The following is a 13,086-nucleotide window of genomic DNA, read 5'->3' on the forward strand; positions in this document are numbered from 1 at the left end:
GCTTTTATAAAGAAATTTGTGAGAGTCAGGGACTCTGTAGTATCTATCTGGCTTAAATGGAGCAGGAGGTAAAGAATCAGGATTTAAACTGGATTCAGAATACACATCATCCACAATATCTAACACTGGCAGAATAGCGAAATGAGGTATTTGCTTCCCACAAGAAATACAATTATTAACTTTTACTGACATCGGTCTAAGGCAAGAAAAAGTTTCCCCAATGGGGTACTTAGGTTTGTATAAGATGTCGGTTCTGGATTCGGAATGAAAATCTCAGTAGTTGGCCGACCGGCACTTGCGAACTGCTTTTGCTTCGGGCACCGCGTGGCAAGAAAGACTGAAGAAAATGGCGTCGGCTGCATCTTATATACCCCTGGCACACTGACGTCAGGGAAGAAGCGACAGCAACCGACGCCGGACCAAGACTTTGGAACTCTGGCCGACTGAGGGACTGCCTGACGGCAGGATAACCCAAGTGTAATGACTGCAGCAGTGTAACACGATGAACATCTAAAACATTTCTTATAACTCTCTCCCAACAGGGCTGAGACTGATGGCTCTTCTACCTACAGCCACATTTTCTCCGTGGTAATTGGAGCTAGAAATTCCTGGGCAAGGTAAAAGTCCTACAGCCCATTTGTTCTTGCTCAGGAATCCCCAATCAGCTCACCTACTATGTGAAAAGAGCTAGGTGGTAGAGATTGGCCAGCTTGCTGGTCCTGTGAGGCAGGCTTCCTGCTCCCTTGTGGTGGTTCTTTTGAGTTCTGCTATATGCTACCCCCAGTGGGGAAGCATGCCTCCACAAGCTGAAATCCTACTGACTTGCTATGCAATATGTATATGGTAGCAGAGGCCCTCCTTCCTCCCAGGATTGGCGAGACAGCAAAGGTTGCTGACTCCAATCCCCCTCCTTGACAGATCCTGCAGGTGCCAGTGATACTATATGAATTTAGGGGTAACATGTGAAACAGCCAGGGCTTTAGTCTACTACTCCATGGAGCTGACTCACATATGAAAAACTAAGCCTTACAAGGCAATTATCAGATTACCTTATAGGTGCCTTCTCATAGTCACATATGCTCAAACCTCATGTAAGCAAAGAATCCAATGAGCAAAACTTCATATGCTTAAAGGAGATAAGTCATCTCGAGGTCTAGCCAAACAATAAATGATGGAACGCACTCCAAGCTCAACCTTGACCAAGTAGCTAAAATTAGATAAACCAACCAGTATTGTTCAAATCATTACTGACTTAACAGCAACGTTATTTATTTATTTATCTTTGTTACTGGGAAAGTCTGACTGGAATGAACCCTTTTTCAGCAGAGGCTTGGGGAGAAAAGATCCAGTGTAGCTTTTCAAAACATTTAACATATCAAGTCACAACATTTTGCACAGGTTAACGCTTTTACATACATAGAAATTACACATACAAATTTTGATATCAAAGGAAAGAAGTTTGTATATACAGAGTGAAAACATGACAGTATCAGCTTTGCAATAGTTTTAGGATAGATTTAGTTTTACAGTAAAGTTATAACTCATACATATTAAAAACAGTGAAAAGGCAGAGTGTAAAATATGGATTATAAGTGCAATATGCTTTGGTTGTTTGGAGGCAACAGACATAGGTTCATAGGTTTATACTAGGCTATCTGCCCTAAGGCATTTATAAGCCTAGCCCAAAGTTTTGTGGCTTACGCCACCCCTTATGTTAAAAAATACTGTGCCCATTAGTTTGTTGTGCCTCTGTCCAGCAGTGACACAGAGATGATTAGAGAAGTTTGAGTTGTTAAGAGGTCAGAGAAGAATGGTCTGGTTTAAAGACATTTGAAGAAATAGTTTAACAGAAGTTAAGAAAAAATGGAGAGTATTTGCGAGGAGAAGAAATAAGAGAAAAAAAGGGTCATTAATGTAGTAGATATGGAGGTAAATGGTAAACACGTGTGACAGTATAGTTGATTAAAAAATGTAAGGTATATTGGTTAGAAATAAGAACAAGTAACAGTAGGGAGGCTTATGACGGTGAGTGGTGAGGATGTGTGAGAGTATGGAGAGGCTTATGACGGTGAGTGGTGAGGATGTGTGAGAGTATGGAGAGGCTTATGACGGTGAGTGGTGAGGATGTGTGAGAGTATGGAGAGGCTTATGACGGTGAGTGGTGAGGATGTGTGAGAGTATGGAGAGGCTTATGACGGTGAGTGGTGAGGATGTGTGAGAGTATGGAGAGAGAGCTGAAGGGATGTGTGTGGATGTTTGTGAGTACGGCGAAGGAAAAGGCAGTGTTTGTAGAGAGATTGTACTGGAGTGGATGGGATTAACCAGTAACGCTGCAAGAGTATGCCCACTTATCAATTAGGTGCTGTAGTCTTATCGGTGAGGTTTAGTTGAACTGGCACAGGGTGCCAGAGCTTGGTGACATGCTGGGAATACAGATAGTCACCAGAGGCGTTGTTAGATTAGATTTGGTCATGCACAGCAGTGATTTATTTTTGGACCATAGGGTTCTGATACCTGTGTATGATCACTGTAAATGTCCTACGGATGGGCACGTAGCATATTAAGTTGCGGGTCCTTACAGGTTGAAAGTAGGACAGATATTGTGGAAGTTCCACACAGTTTAGGTCTTGTAGTGCTTTGCAGTGAAGTTAATAATTTTTTGCAAAAATAGAAAACACTAAGTGCATCTCAGCTATAAAATGAGGAGAATCCTGCAGCCTCTAGCCACAAACAGTGTTGTACCTGCTGACTCCTCTGTAGACTCCACTTCTGTTTTAAATATAACAGTTACTACCATGCATCTGTGACCAGCTCAGAACTAGGGAAGTACAGAAAAGCCAACAGAAACAACAACTTCAGGAATGAGGGACACATTCTTTTATTTAGCTACCCCTTAATAAAGAATGTCACGCTGGGAGATGACACTAAGCATGTCATAACGAAAATCCTTTTATAAAGCATTTCATTGCATTTAATGCACCTCACAGATATCCCACAAGACATTTCTTCCCATAAGCCCTTGAAGTAGTGACGTCAGAAAGGGAGAAATCCTACATATATTCCTTATGTATCCAAACCATCAATTATTTATTTATGCATTTCATAATTAGGGTAGAGTACTGATCCAAGCGGACCAATTCCAGGCTCAGCCTAGGGATTGAAACATAAAACTAAATCAAGAGACTGAGTATTTCAGTCAGAAGCATAGCTAGGGTGGGATGAAGGGGGCAGCTGCCCCGGGTGCAAGGTGTTAGGGGGCACAGGCACAATTTGGTACATGCCGATTGGTCAGAAATGCAGTAATGGTATTTATTTTTTGTATCAGCATTTCTGAATATTGGTATTGAACTGAATTTGTTTTTTTGCAGCCTGCAAGGACTGAAGTAGTGCTTTGTGTGCGGTATAAGTTGTAGCAAGCTGCTTTCTGCATCCGTAGCAAACAGCTTGGTACAGTTTTTAAAAACAGATGATTTTTCTTTCTTCTCCTCAACTTATAGTTGAGGGTAGACTTGGCATTCCTTAGGAAAGAGGTGAGTGCCAGATCAGAGAAGGGACAATTTTCCCCTTCTTGCTCCTTAACTTGGATTTTTGGATTTCTTAAAGAGTGAAGATCAGCGTCGCAGGACACAGACTGGGGAAGAAAGGACTGTGCTTTTTGTTCCTCATTTTAGAGCTGAGGGGCACCAGATCATGGAGGGGTAATGTGTGCTAGATGATTAGAGTACAAGAACACAATATCTTCAAAGAAAACAAAACATTTAAGAATAGACTCATTTAAGAATAATTTTGTCACATTACACTTTAAACAGTGTTACGGTACAATGCAAATATCAACAGCAAAATAAACATTACAGTAATGTTGTCATTCTTCACACATACAGAACTACACAGAGTGCATCACATAGGAATGCAGAAACTATGGAAAAACCAGAAGGAATGTAAGAGAAGTATATCTGAAAGAGGAAGGGGGAATTACAAAGCTGAGGTGCAAAAAAAAAAAAGGTTCACTCCCCAAACTGTCTGGTGTTCCTAACATCAGGGGCAAGCCAGGTCCTGCTTCAGGACTACTCTTTCTACTTTGAAACTACATTCCAGTAACCTGGTAGTTTTAAAACCTATGTTTTATTTAATCTCTTTTGGTCGTTTGTGGTTACAAATTTTTTTTCTTTAGTATAACTTAGCATGTGTTTACCCACTACTTGTGCCTCTGGTTTTCTTATTTTTAAAACTGTAACAAGGCACTTGATATATTTGTAGCAAACAGCTTGCTAAAACCTGCACTACTCAGGAAGTGATGAAGTGCTTCATTCCTGCAGTCCATCCATCCATCCACAACCCCTTTCCCATTTTTACATATGGGGTTGGGGTGTCACTTTAACAGTGGCAATCATTTAGAGCCAAGGTTTAAACTGCTGGGTGGCTAGACGTGCCACGACTGTTCTTCTGTACGACACACTCACATGCACACTCACACCTATGGCCAATTTAGAGTGTCCACTCCACCTACTGCATGTGTTTGGAATGTGCAAGGAAACCAGAGCACCTGGAAAAAACCCACGCAAACACAGAGAGGACATGCAGACTACACATAAGGTGCCCCAGCCAAGAATTGAACCAGTGAATCTCTTGCCATGAGGCAACACTATTCTTTGTGACACTGTGCCTGCAGTTGTTACCACATAGAAATGAATAATTGTACTGCACTATCAACTAGTCTGCATTTCCCGATCATGTTCCCTAACACCTTGCACCTAGGGCAGCTGCCCACCCACCACCACCACAGGTATACCTCTGTACAGAGTGGTACCCTTAAAGAGAACAGTAGGGAGGGAAGAGTTTTAGGAGAGTATTACATTTGCTTATTTTTCCATCTGAGGCTGATAAGTGAAAGACTAACAGTAATATCCAGCTGTGATTATTTCAAGGTAAATTAGCAGTATTAATTACATGCTGGTACCGCAAATACTTACCACCCTCAGAATGTGACCTAAGGGAGTTGTCACTTGTACCATTTCTTACTGGGCCCAGTAAAATATGGACTTAAATAAGCATTTTACAGCAAGCATGTAGGCGATAATAATCTTAACATATTTTCATATCTGTTAGAGAGGAACACAAAAGAGAATTCTAGCTGGCTGTACATTATAACCTTGCTTATAAATTTAGAGCCCCACAAACACCTATATAAGGACCTGGAATTTAATAAATTATGTACTTCCCTCTCCCTCTCTTTTAGTGTACTAAAGGGCTAGCAAAATAGGACAAAGGCCTATTCTTAAATGGGCCCTTTGACAGATTAATATGGATCTTGGGAGAAATTCCAGTGTATCAGAGAGAGTTATTTTTTAATGAAAGTATTTATGTAATCGTATATTACATCAACTTGTTTAATTTCACTTTCAAAGGGTTTGTGACATGCATGAGCTGTAAGTAATGACTCACATTAAAAAATTCTTATGTTAAATAGTTAAAAGGCACAATTGGATTGATGTGCCAGCATTATTTCCAAACATCCAGCAATTCAGAACTGCCATATCACCATATGCTTGCATACAGTTTCATCCCAAACCAGATTTCCTGAGCCAGTTTACAGAATCATATGTACCATGGAAACAGACATACTAAAGTGTCCGTTTAGGATTATCAGACTCTCTCCCTCTTCTCTCGGTATGTAAATTGCTAACATCCTCTTCTTATCAAATACACATGAAATGTGTAGACGCCAGTCATTGTTCAATACAAAACCATAAAACAATCACTATGCTCTCACAAAACTTGCATAAGCTTTAACTTTAAATGAGAAGTGTGTGACCCTCAACATCTAATGAGAGACACATTTAAGTCTATAATTAAGCTGGTATGTAACTCAAATATATTCTTCCAGAAAAGGACAAACATTTTAATGATTATTGTACCAAAAAAGAACAAAAAAGTGAGCACATAAAAGTCTGAATAAGCTTCTCCCCGCCAAAAGATTTTAAAGAGGCTTGTGACACATACCAGCAAGTACATTGCTTCCTGGAAGCTAACACATCCAGCTTGCTCTGAAAACATGACTCAAAACTTCCTGTAAGTAGGACTGTTGCTCTTCATTGCCCCCCCCCCCCCCCCAAAAAAAAAAAAAACATGTTTTATATCATGTAGTAGTTGTAGAATGTATTTATGTCCAGGCAATAAGCGAGTCAGCTTGCTTAGTGACTGCTATACAGCTGTACTACAACTAAACTAATCCAAATCACAGATTTAATACTGTCACTATTCAATGAAAGACACAGACAAGTAGCCAAGATCCAATGCCTCCTGAAAAGGAATAAATGAAAGTTCATATTTAAGGGTTAGTACATGACAATGAAACAAATCATGAGTGTTTCATCACTAGAACTATTCACTAAGCAGTGACAAACAGTGAAATAATACTGTTGTTCAAAACTGTCTCACTTCACTGTATTCTGACTCCTACATCACAAGTGAAATATAAAAGAAAATCACATTATTAACTATTAGAGAACTCAACAATATTTCTTGTGCTATAAATAATATATTACATTAGCCTGTAAATTAAGTCAAGAATCTTGTTAGTACAATTACTACCTACGTGAAGCATAACTTGAGCTCTTTAATTTAGTTGTCCTTATTTCCTTCTGCTATTAATGGCGAACTCCTTTTCCCCTCATTCAGTGCCGATTCTCTCCTTGGAAAAGATCTTCCATGACTCCTGAAAGCACCAAGACATCACTCCTTTCAGGGTACGGGGATTCCATGCTCTGAGGAGCAGCACGTTTGAAGTAAATTTTCCGTAACTGATTTCTCAGGAAGTAGAAATGACTCAGCAAGGCGACTGACTGCTATGCAGTGTGACTCACAAAGTCATCTGGGAATTTACCTTATTCTAATGAAAGAGTAAACGGCAGTTCAGATCAGCTCAACAAGGATTTACAGCTAAGCAGACAAAAATCTGACTGTACTAAAACAAGTATATGAAGTAGTAGTTTTTAACTAAAATCTCCTAAGAAACTCTTTAACTGAAAAGAAATCGTAACATAACTTGACAAAACTCCCTGCAGCTGCAAAATGCCTCACAGTTAGAATGCCACTTCACAAATGACAAAAGCTTCTATGAGATGAAATACAGGACAGAGCGTAAAGGATAAGGCGGGACACAGAGACAGGAAAAAGGGTTACATTTATAGGTGAGCAAGTGATATACATGTGTAAGAGTGTGTATGTGCACATATGAAGACAATTCAAAGACTTAGGAGTGACAGCAGTTAAGTTTGTAGTTAGAGCAGAAACCTAGCTTATAGCAGAATGCAAGAAGAGTGCAATAAATGACAAACATCAGATGAAAACTGGAGATCCCACACCTACCAGAACATTGATAGGACAGAAGCAGTCTAGAAAGAACATCTAAAATAATATAGGGTCCACTCTACACCAACATGAGCATAACCTAAAAAAAATAAACACATTCAATTTTGGGAATATAGAAGACAAACACAAGCTCAACTCAAAGGGGCAGAGAAATATTCTTAAGATTTTTTTCAGGAACACAGATGTGTAACAGTGAAGTAGCATAACATAGCCCATTCCATTAGCATACAGGGGTGCATATATGCGAAAACTGGTGACAATGGTGACAGGTTACTTTAGTAGAATTGTTGCTTGACTGCCAGCCTGAGGTGGGGTGACTGAGTGGCTAATCGCCAAATGCCCATTTTTATGGTGTAGAAGACAAGTGATGATAGTGGGGGTTGCTGTTAAGTAAGCAATGCCAGAACACACACACACGTTTATACATGTGTGCAAGTAGAAACATGCTTGTTGCTTGTGTTTCCTACTTTCACACAAGATTTAATTGCACTTAACGGGCAGAGAAAATGGGAAGCTACAAAGTACGGTTGTAAAAAAAAAATGTCTCTAGTCCCAGTACAATGACACACAAGGTCCACTTTTACAGCTTTGTCTCTCTCTCTCTCTCTTTCTATGGACAGAACAAATGGGGCAAAGCAGGTCAGGTCATGAAATGTCCAAATGCAGTGCAGTATGAGAATGACACAATAAAAAAAAGAATAGATAATAATTAATGATACATCTTGATGTAAGGATGGACAGAAGTTAGACATAATACATAGCAGTGTTTTTCTTTCCAGTGAGAAAGGTCAATGCATGTAGTAGACACATGGCAGCCATGAGGGCCAAAAGTGAAGACAGAGTTTGAAAACGTAAGGAATGGAAAATGCAGGCATTTGATTATCTACTACTGGCAGCTTGTTAAATGTGTATGGAAATTAACAAACTGCAGAGCAAACTGCATTCTCTCCTATTAAACACTGTATTTCTGTCTTATAAGGCTGCTTTGTGTACCATACTTTTATTGGCCCTATTCTGTGCTACTTTTATTTTGCCTAGAAAAATTCCTATTTAAGCTCTACAATTTCATCATGATTCCTGATGCCTGCTCATATCTTAAGTGTTTACAGGTCAATGAAGGTGGCATGAGCCTATAAAGACCACCAGATTTTGCAGAAACCTGCTATACAGAGCTTCCACAAAACACTTTTGAACTCATCAGCTGCAGCACTGCCTACCACTGAGTACGTTATCCCATGCTACAACTACTTCCTCATTTAAGTAATGCTATCACATTTCACACACAGAACTACTTATTTCTCTACATTCTATAATAGAATCACAGCTGCCCTGTCCCTCTAACTCAACACCGCCTGCTCCATTACATCACAAGTAGTCCTGTAAATCTTATAATTGTGTCTCGTATCTCTTCTCATTCAAGCTGTACAGCTTCGGTACTTCCTTTCCAATATCTTACTAGGTCTTCATCTCCATATCATTGCTATGGTCCTCTTCTCACCACCGAAACCAGGCATATGACCTTTTTAAGGAATAGTCTCCAGAACAGTAGGAAGCCTTACCACCTTAACACTTCATACAAAACACAAGGATTTACCCTTCTTCCAATTATCTTTTGTACATCCAGCTCTCCACACTATGATTTTGTTTGCCATACTCACAGCCTTCCTATACTCTACAAAGTGGTAACATTTTCAGAGTCAGTTTTTTAGTCCTGTCTCTTTTATTTAAGCTTGTCTAGATATCTGCACATAAATGGATGGTCTCCCTGGTGTGTGTGTGTGGGGGTGATCCTCCTTCTGAAATGAAGGACTCCATTCTTCTTAGCATCGTACCTCAGCTGCAATCTGTTCACACCCTTCCACAAAGTTGTGCAGCCTAAAGCCCCTCATCCCAATGTTTAACAACAGTCTTCAGACCTGTTGCACTAAATAGGCTGATTTGGTTTACCATTTGGTGCCTACTTGTTATGGATGTGCCAACCACCACCGGTGCTATTAATTAGCCTTCAAGCCCCCTACTCATTGCCACGCTTGCAGTCAGCATTAGTGGGCCAAACACACTCAGTATCCTGACCAGCCTGCTGTCATCATACAGCATACAAATTAAGCTTTTTTAAATTCAAATAAGAGACAGGCTGTATCTACAATGGTAGTGACCCACTTACAGGATCAGAACAGGTATTTGTGATGAGCAGCATTTCCACCGAAACATGCACACCCTGAATCTGTTACACAAATATTTTTATTATTTTTTTTTTACTTCAGAAAGCCAAATAAACTTTGTAGACAATCCCGTGAGTTTCCTCAGCAATTTACTAAACACACTTGTTTAGCGTTAGCTAGTGCTCTATGTTACCAACTTTTCAAGACAAGCACTAGCAACCTTTTTATGTTAAGATAGCATAAGTGACCTCATTAAGAGCATCTATCGCACACCTATCTATTGGAGGAGCTGCTCTCTTTTTCTAAAGGTGTGTAGAAACTGAAGCATCCAGGGAAAATCCAGGTAGACAAAAGAAGAACCCCTCAAACTACACAAACGCAATGGTCAGAGCCAGTACCGAATTCTAGACCCAGAAGCTGTGAGGCAGACATCTTAGATGAGCTACTGTGCTAGCCTGTCACCTCCTCTTTCAAAAATATTTGCTGATCCATTCTCTCAACTTACATGGCCAATACTTTTAAACATATCTATTTATTGATTGGGCAAGCAAATTACTTCACTGCAACAATATCTATCTATTCACACATACACACACACACACACACACACACACACACACACACACACACACACACACACACACACACACATGAATGTCCTTGACTTTTTACCTTTTAAGTCTTTATGGATACATTCAGGCCAATAAAGACAAACCCCACTTTTGACATGCCATATTTTGGACTTTTTGCGACCTCATCAGTACAGCATAAATGGATTGTTTGGCTGTACTTTAGAAACACACATACACACGTCTGTCTATGTCTGTGTGTGTGAGACAGATTATTATACGCATACATATTATTTCTTATTCTGTATATATGTGTGTGCAACATATTGTAATACCCAATAAAACTCTTGAACTCACACGGACATCAGCCAAACAAGCAAATTCTAAATGGGCACTAAATGGACAAAAAATACTAACCAACTAAGCCCCTTAGCCATGTTATCCATTTTTAGTGGTGCCCAGTAGGAATATCTGGTTAAGTGACTTACGTATTGCCAAATGGAAGGCAGGGCTAAACCGTAGGACCAAAGACATAAGGCAGAACATCACTAAGTCATCATCTTGCCCAATGCCACCTCTCCCAATTCTTCTTTTGAAGTCCCTGATGAAGCATGCATTACTTGTTTCTCACATGCGGCTTCAGGTCTAAAAAGTATCTATGCAATTTACTGCTTACCCTCATTATTCCTACCTTCTTCTCTAGTGCCTAACACTGTTCCATGCTCCCAAACTCACTGGTCCTTCTCCTGCTGTACTGTTTACCATACCTGGACCATCTACACTGACCCTGAACCCATCCTCTCACATAAGCTCCTCCTTTCCTTCTGCCACATCTTTGCAAGTCACAGTTCTGCGTCCCTCTGTTCTGTGTAACCTCCTACTTACATGCAACATCTTCCTTTGGCCTATCAGCTTCCTATTTTACCACTTACCTGCCAATTCACCCAGCCCTGAGAATTCTGCGATCTTGCACACCTGTCTACCAAATTTTGTAGACTAAACAGATGTTGACCATATGTGGATTCAACCTAAGTCAGTTCTCCCATCTCTCTCTCTGTCTCTAAATATCTACCTATAATACACACACACACACACACACACACACACACACACACACACACACACACACACACACACAGACACACACACACACACGGGTCTAAATATATATATATTTATGGGTCTCTCTGTCTGTAGATACACACACACACACACACACACACACACACACACACACACACACACACACACACACACACACACACACACACACGTCTAAATATATATATTTATGGGTCTCTCTGTCTGTAGATATACACACACACACACACACACACACACACACACACACACACACACACACACACAGGAGTCTAAATATATATATATTTATGGGTCTCTCTGTCTGTAGATACATACACACACACACACACACACACACACACACACACACACACATACACACACACGGGTCTAAATATATATATTTATGGGTCTCTCTGTCTGTAGATATACACACACACACACACACACACATGGGTCTACATATGTATTTATGGTTCTCTCTCTTTTATATATATATATATATATATATATATATATGTGTGTGTGTGTGTGTGTGTGTATAAAACCATATACGGATCAGCATAAAATAATCTAAACTGCATAAGAATGACAGCATAAATATTGACAAAAACTATCTAAATTCAAACATATTAACAGAATAATGGTTATACTAGGAAGGATTTATGCCCTTTCCCAATTATTGTGCAACCTCAGGGTTGGTATGTATAATTAGTAGGGGATGTGGCAAAAACATTGGCTTTGGATGTGTTTAGATTTTATTGATATTTTGCATTTAGATATTTTTGTGTTTAGATTATTTTAAATAGACCCATGTGTGTGTGTGTGTGTGTGTGTGTGTGTGTATATATTATATATATATATATATATATATATATATATGAAACAGAAACATATGAAAACACTTACATTAATGGAACAATTAAGTCAGTCAAAATTTCTACATTTTTTTCTTGTGTCAAAGAAAATCTTAACTGATAAACATACATATGCTTCAGAGGTAATTTTACTAAAAAAAAAACGATAATCATATCTTATCAATGTCTGTTCGTAGCGCACATGATATGTAAATGTAAATACTTGCTTCTGGTATCAAGAGAAAGTTATGTGCTCTGGAAAAGCCTATGGTCAGTGTGGCCCTGTTCTAGGCCAGTGATCAAGGAATATCAATCCTCACCACTGACACCGGTGAGGGACGTTCACTTGGATCAAAAATAGACACACACAATATTTCCAGATGCAACTCACTGCACCAAGCACAATTTCCCATAAGAGCACACAGGGAACACGCTCAGTCCGGGGGCTGGGTTTCCCTCTCTCACAGTTCAGATAAGGTTTAGCAGTAGTAAACAACCGTCAGAGAGTTCAATACAAATAAAAAAGACTCCAACTTTGAACGTCAAACAGTTTAATAAAAAACAAAAAGCAAAGCTTTCGGGATTACCCCTTCTTTAGTGCTAATACATACAGTTATGTTAAAAACTCTTTTTATACAAAAAGATTACAAGTCATGTGACCACCACCAACCAATAAAAACAATAGTAGCATAATTAAACGTTTAAATAATTAACTACAAATTTGTTTCTTCATCAAAATAGGTTTTAAAGTCACAGCACTATTCAGACCCGGGTCACTGTCTGCTCTCAGTCTAAGAATCCAACCATACTCAGCAGTCTCCAGTATATTATCTATGTTTCCTCCCCGATTTGATTTCTAAATAACAGCCAGCACCCTAAATTTAAAATCATGCCCACCATACTTATCTAACATGTTTGCTTAGTGCATTCATTGTTTCAGCACTTCGTATTTTTGATTTATGCTCCACAATTCAGTCCCTGAACCTACGACTGCATTTGCAGACATAAAAAGAAGGGCATGCAGTGCAGGTTGCAAGGTATACC

The 13,086-nt window shown here is 39.4% G+C and overlaps 1 protein-coding gene across 4 annotated transcripts in view; it reads right to left on the minus strand.

Moving 5' to 3' along the window:
• Nucleotides 1-13,086, minus strand: part of SERTAD2 (SERTA domain containing 2) — a 482,135-nt gene that overhangs the window by 32,746 nt on the left and 436,303 nt on the right. The window contains exon 1 of one of the 4 annotated variants that reach the window (XM_044055685.1): nucleotides 6,596-6,875. The exons of the other annotated variants lie outside the window; for them this stretch is intronic. The gene's annotated coding sequence lies outside the window, so the exon portion shown is untranslated. Of the gene's footprint in view, nucleotides 1-6,595; nucleotides 6,876-13,086 lie in introns of those variants that run through there. 4 annotated transcript variants of the gene reach the window in all.

The sequence above is a fragment of the Protopterus annectens genome, chromosome 1.part2 (genome assembly GCF_019279795.1).
Source record: "Protopterus annectens isolate FY-2018-M chromosome 1.part2, PAN1.0, whole genome shotgun sequence".
Classification (NCBI taxonomy): domain Eukaryota; kingdom Metazoa; phylum Chordata; order Ceratodontiformes; family Protopteridae; genus Protopterus; species Protopterus annectens.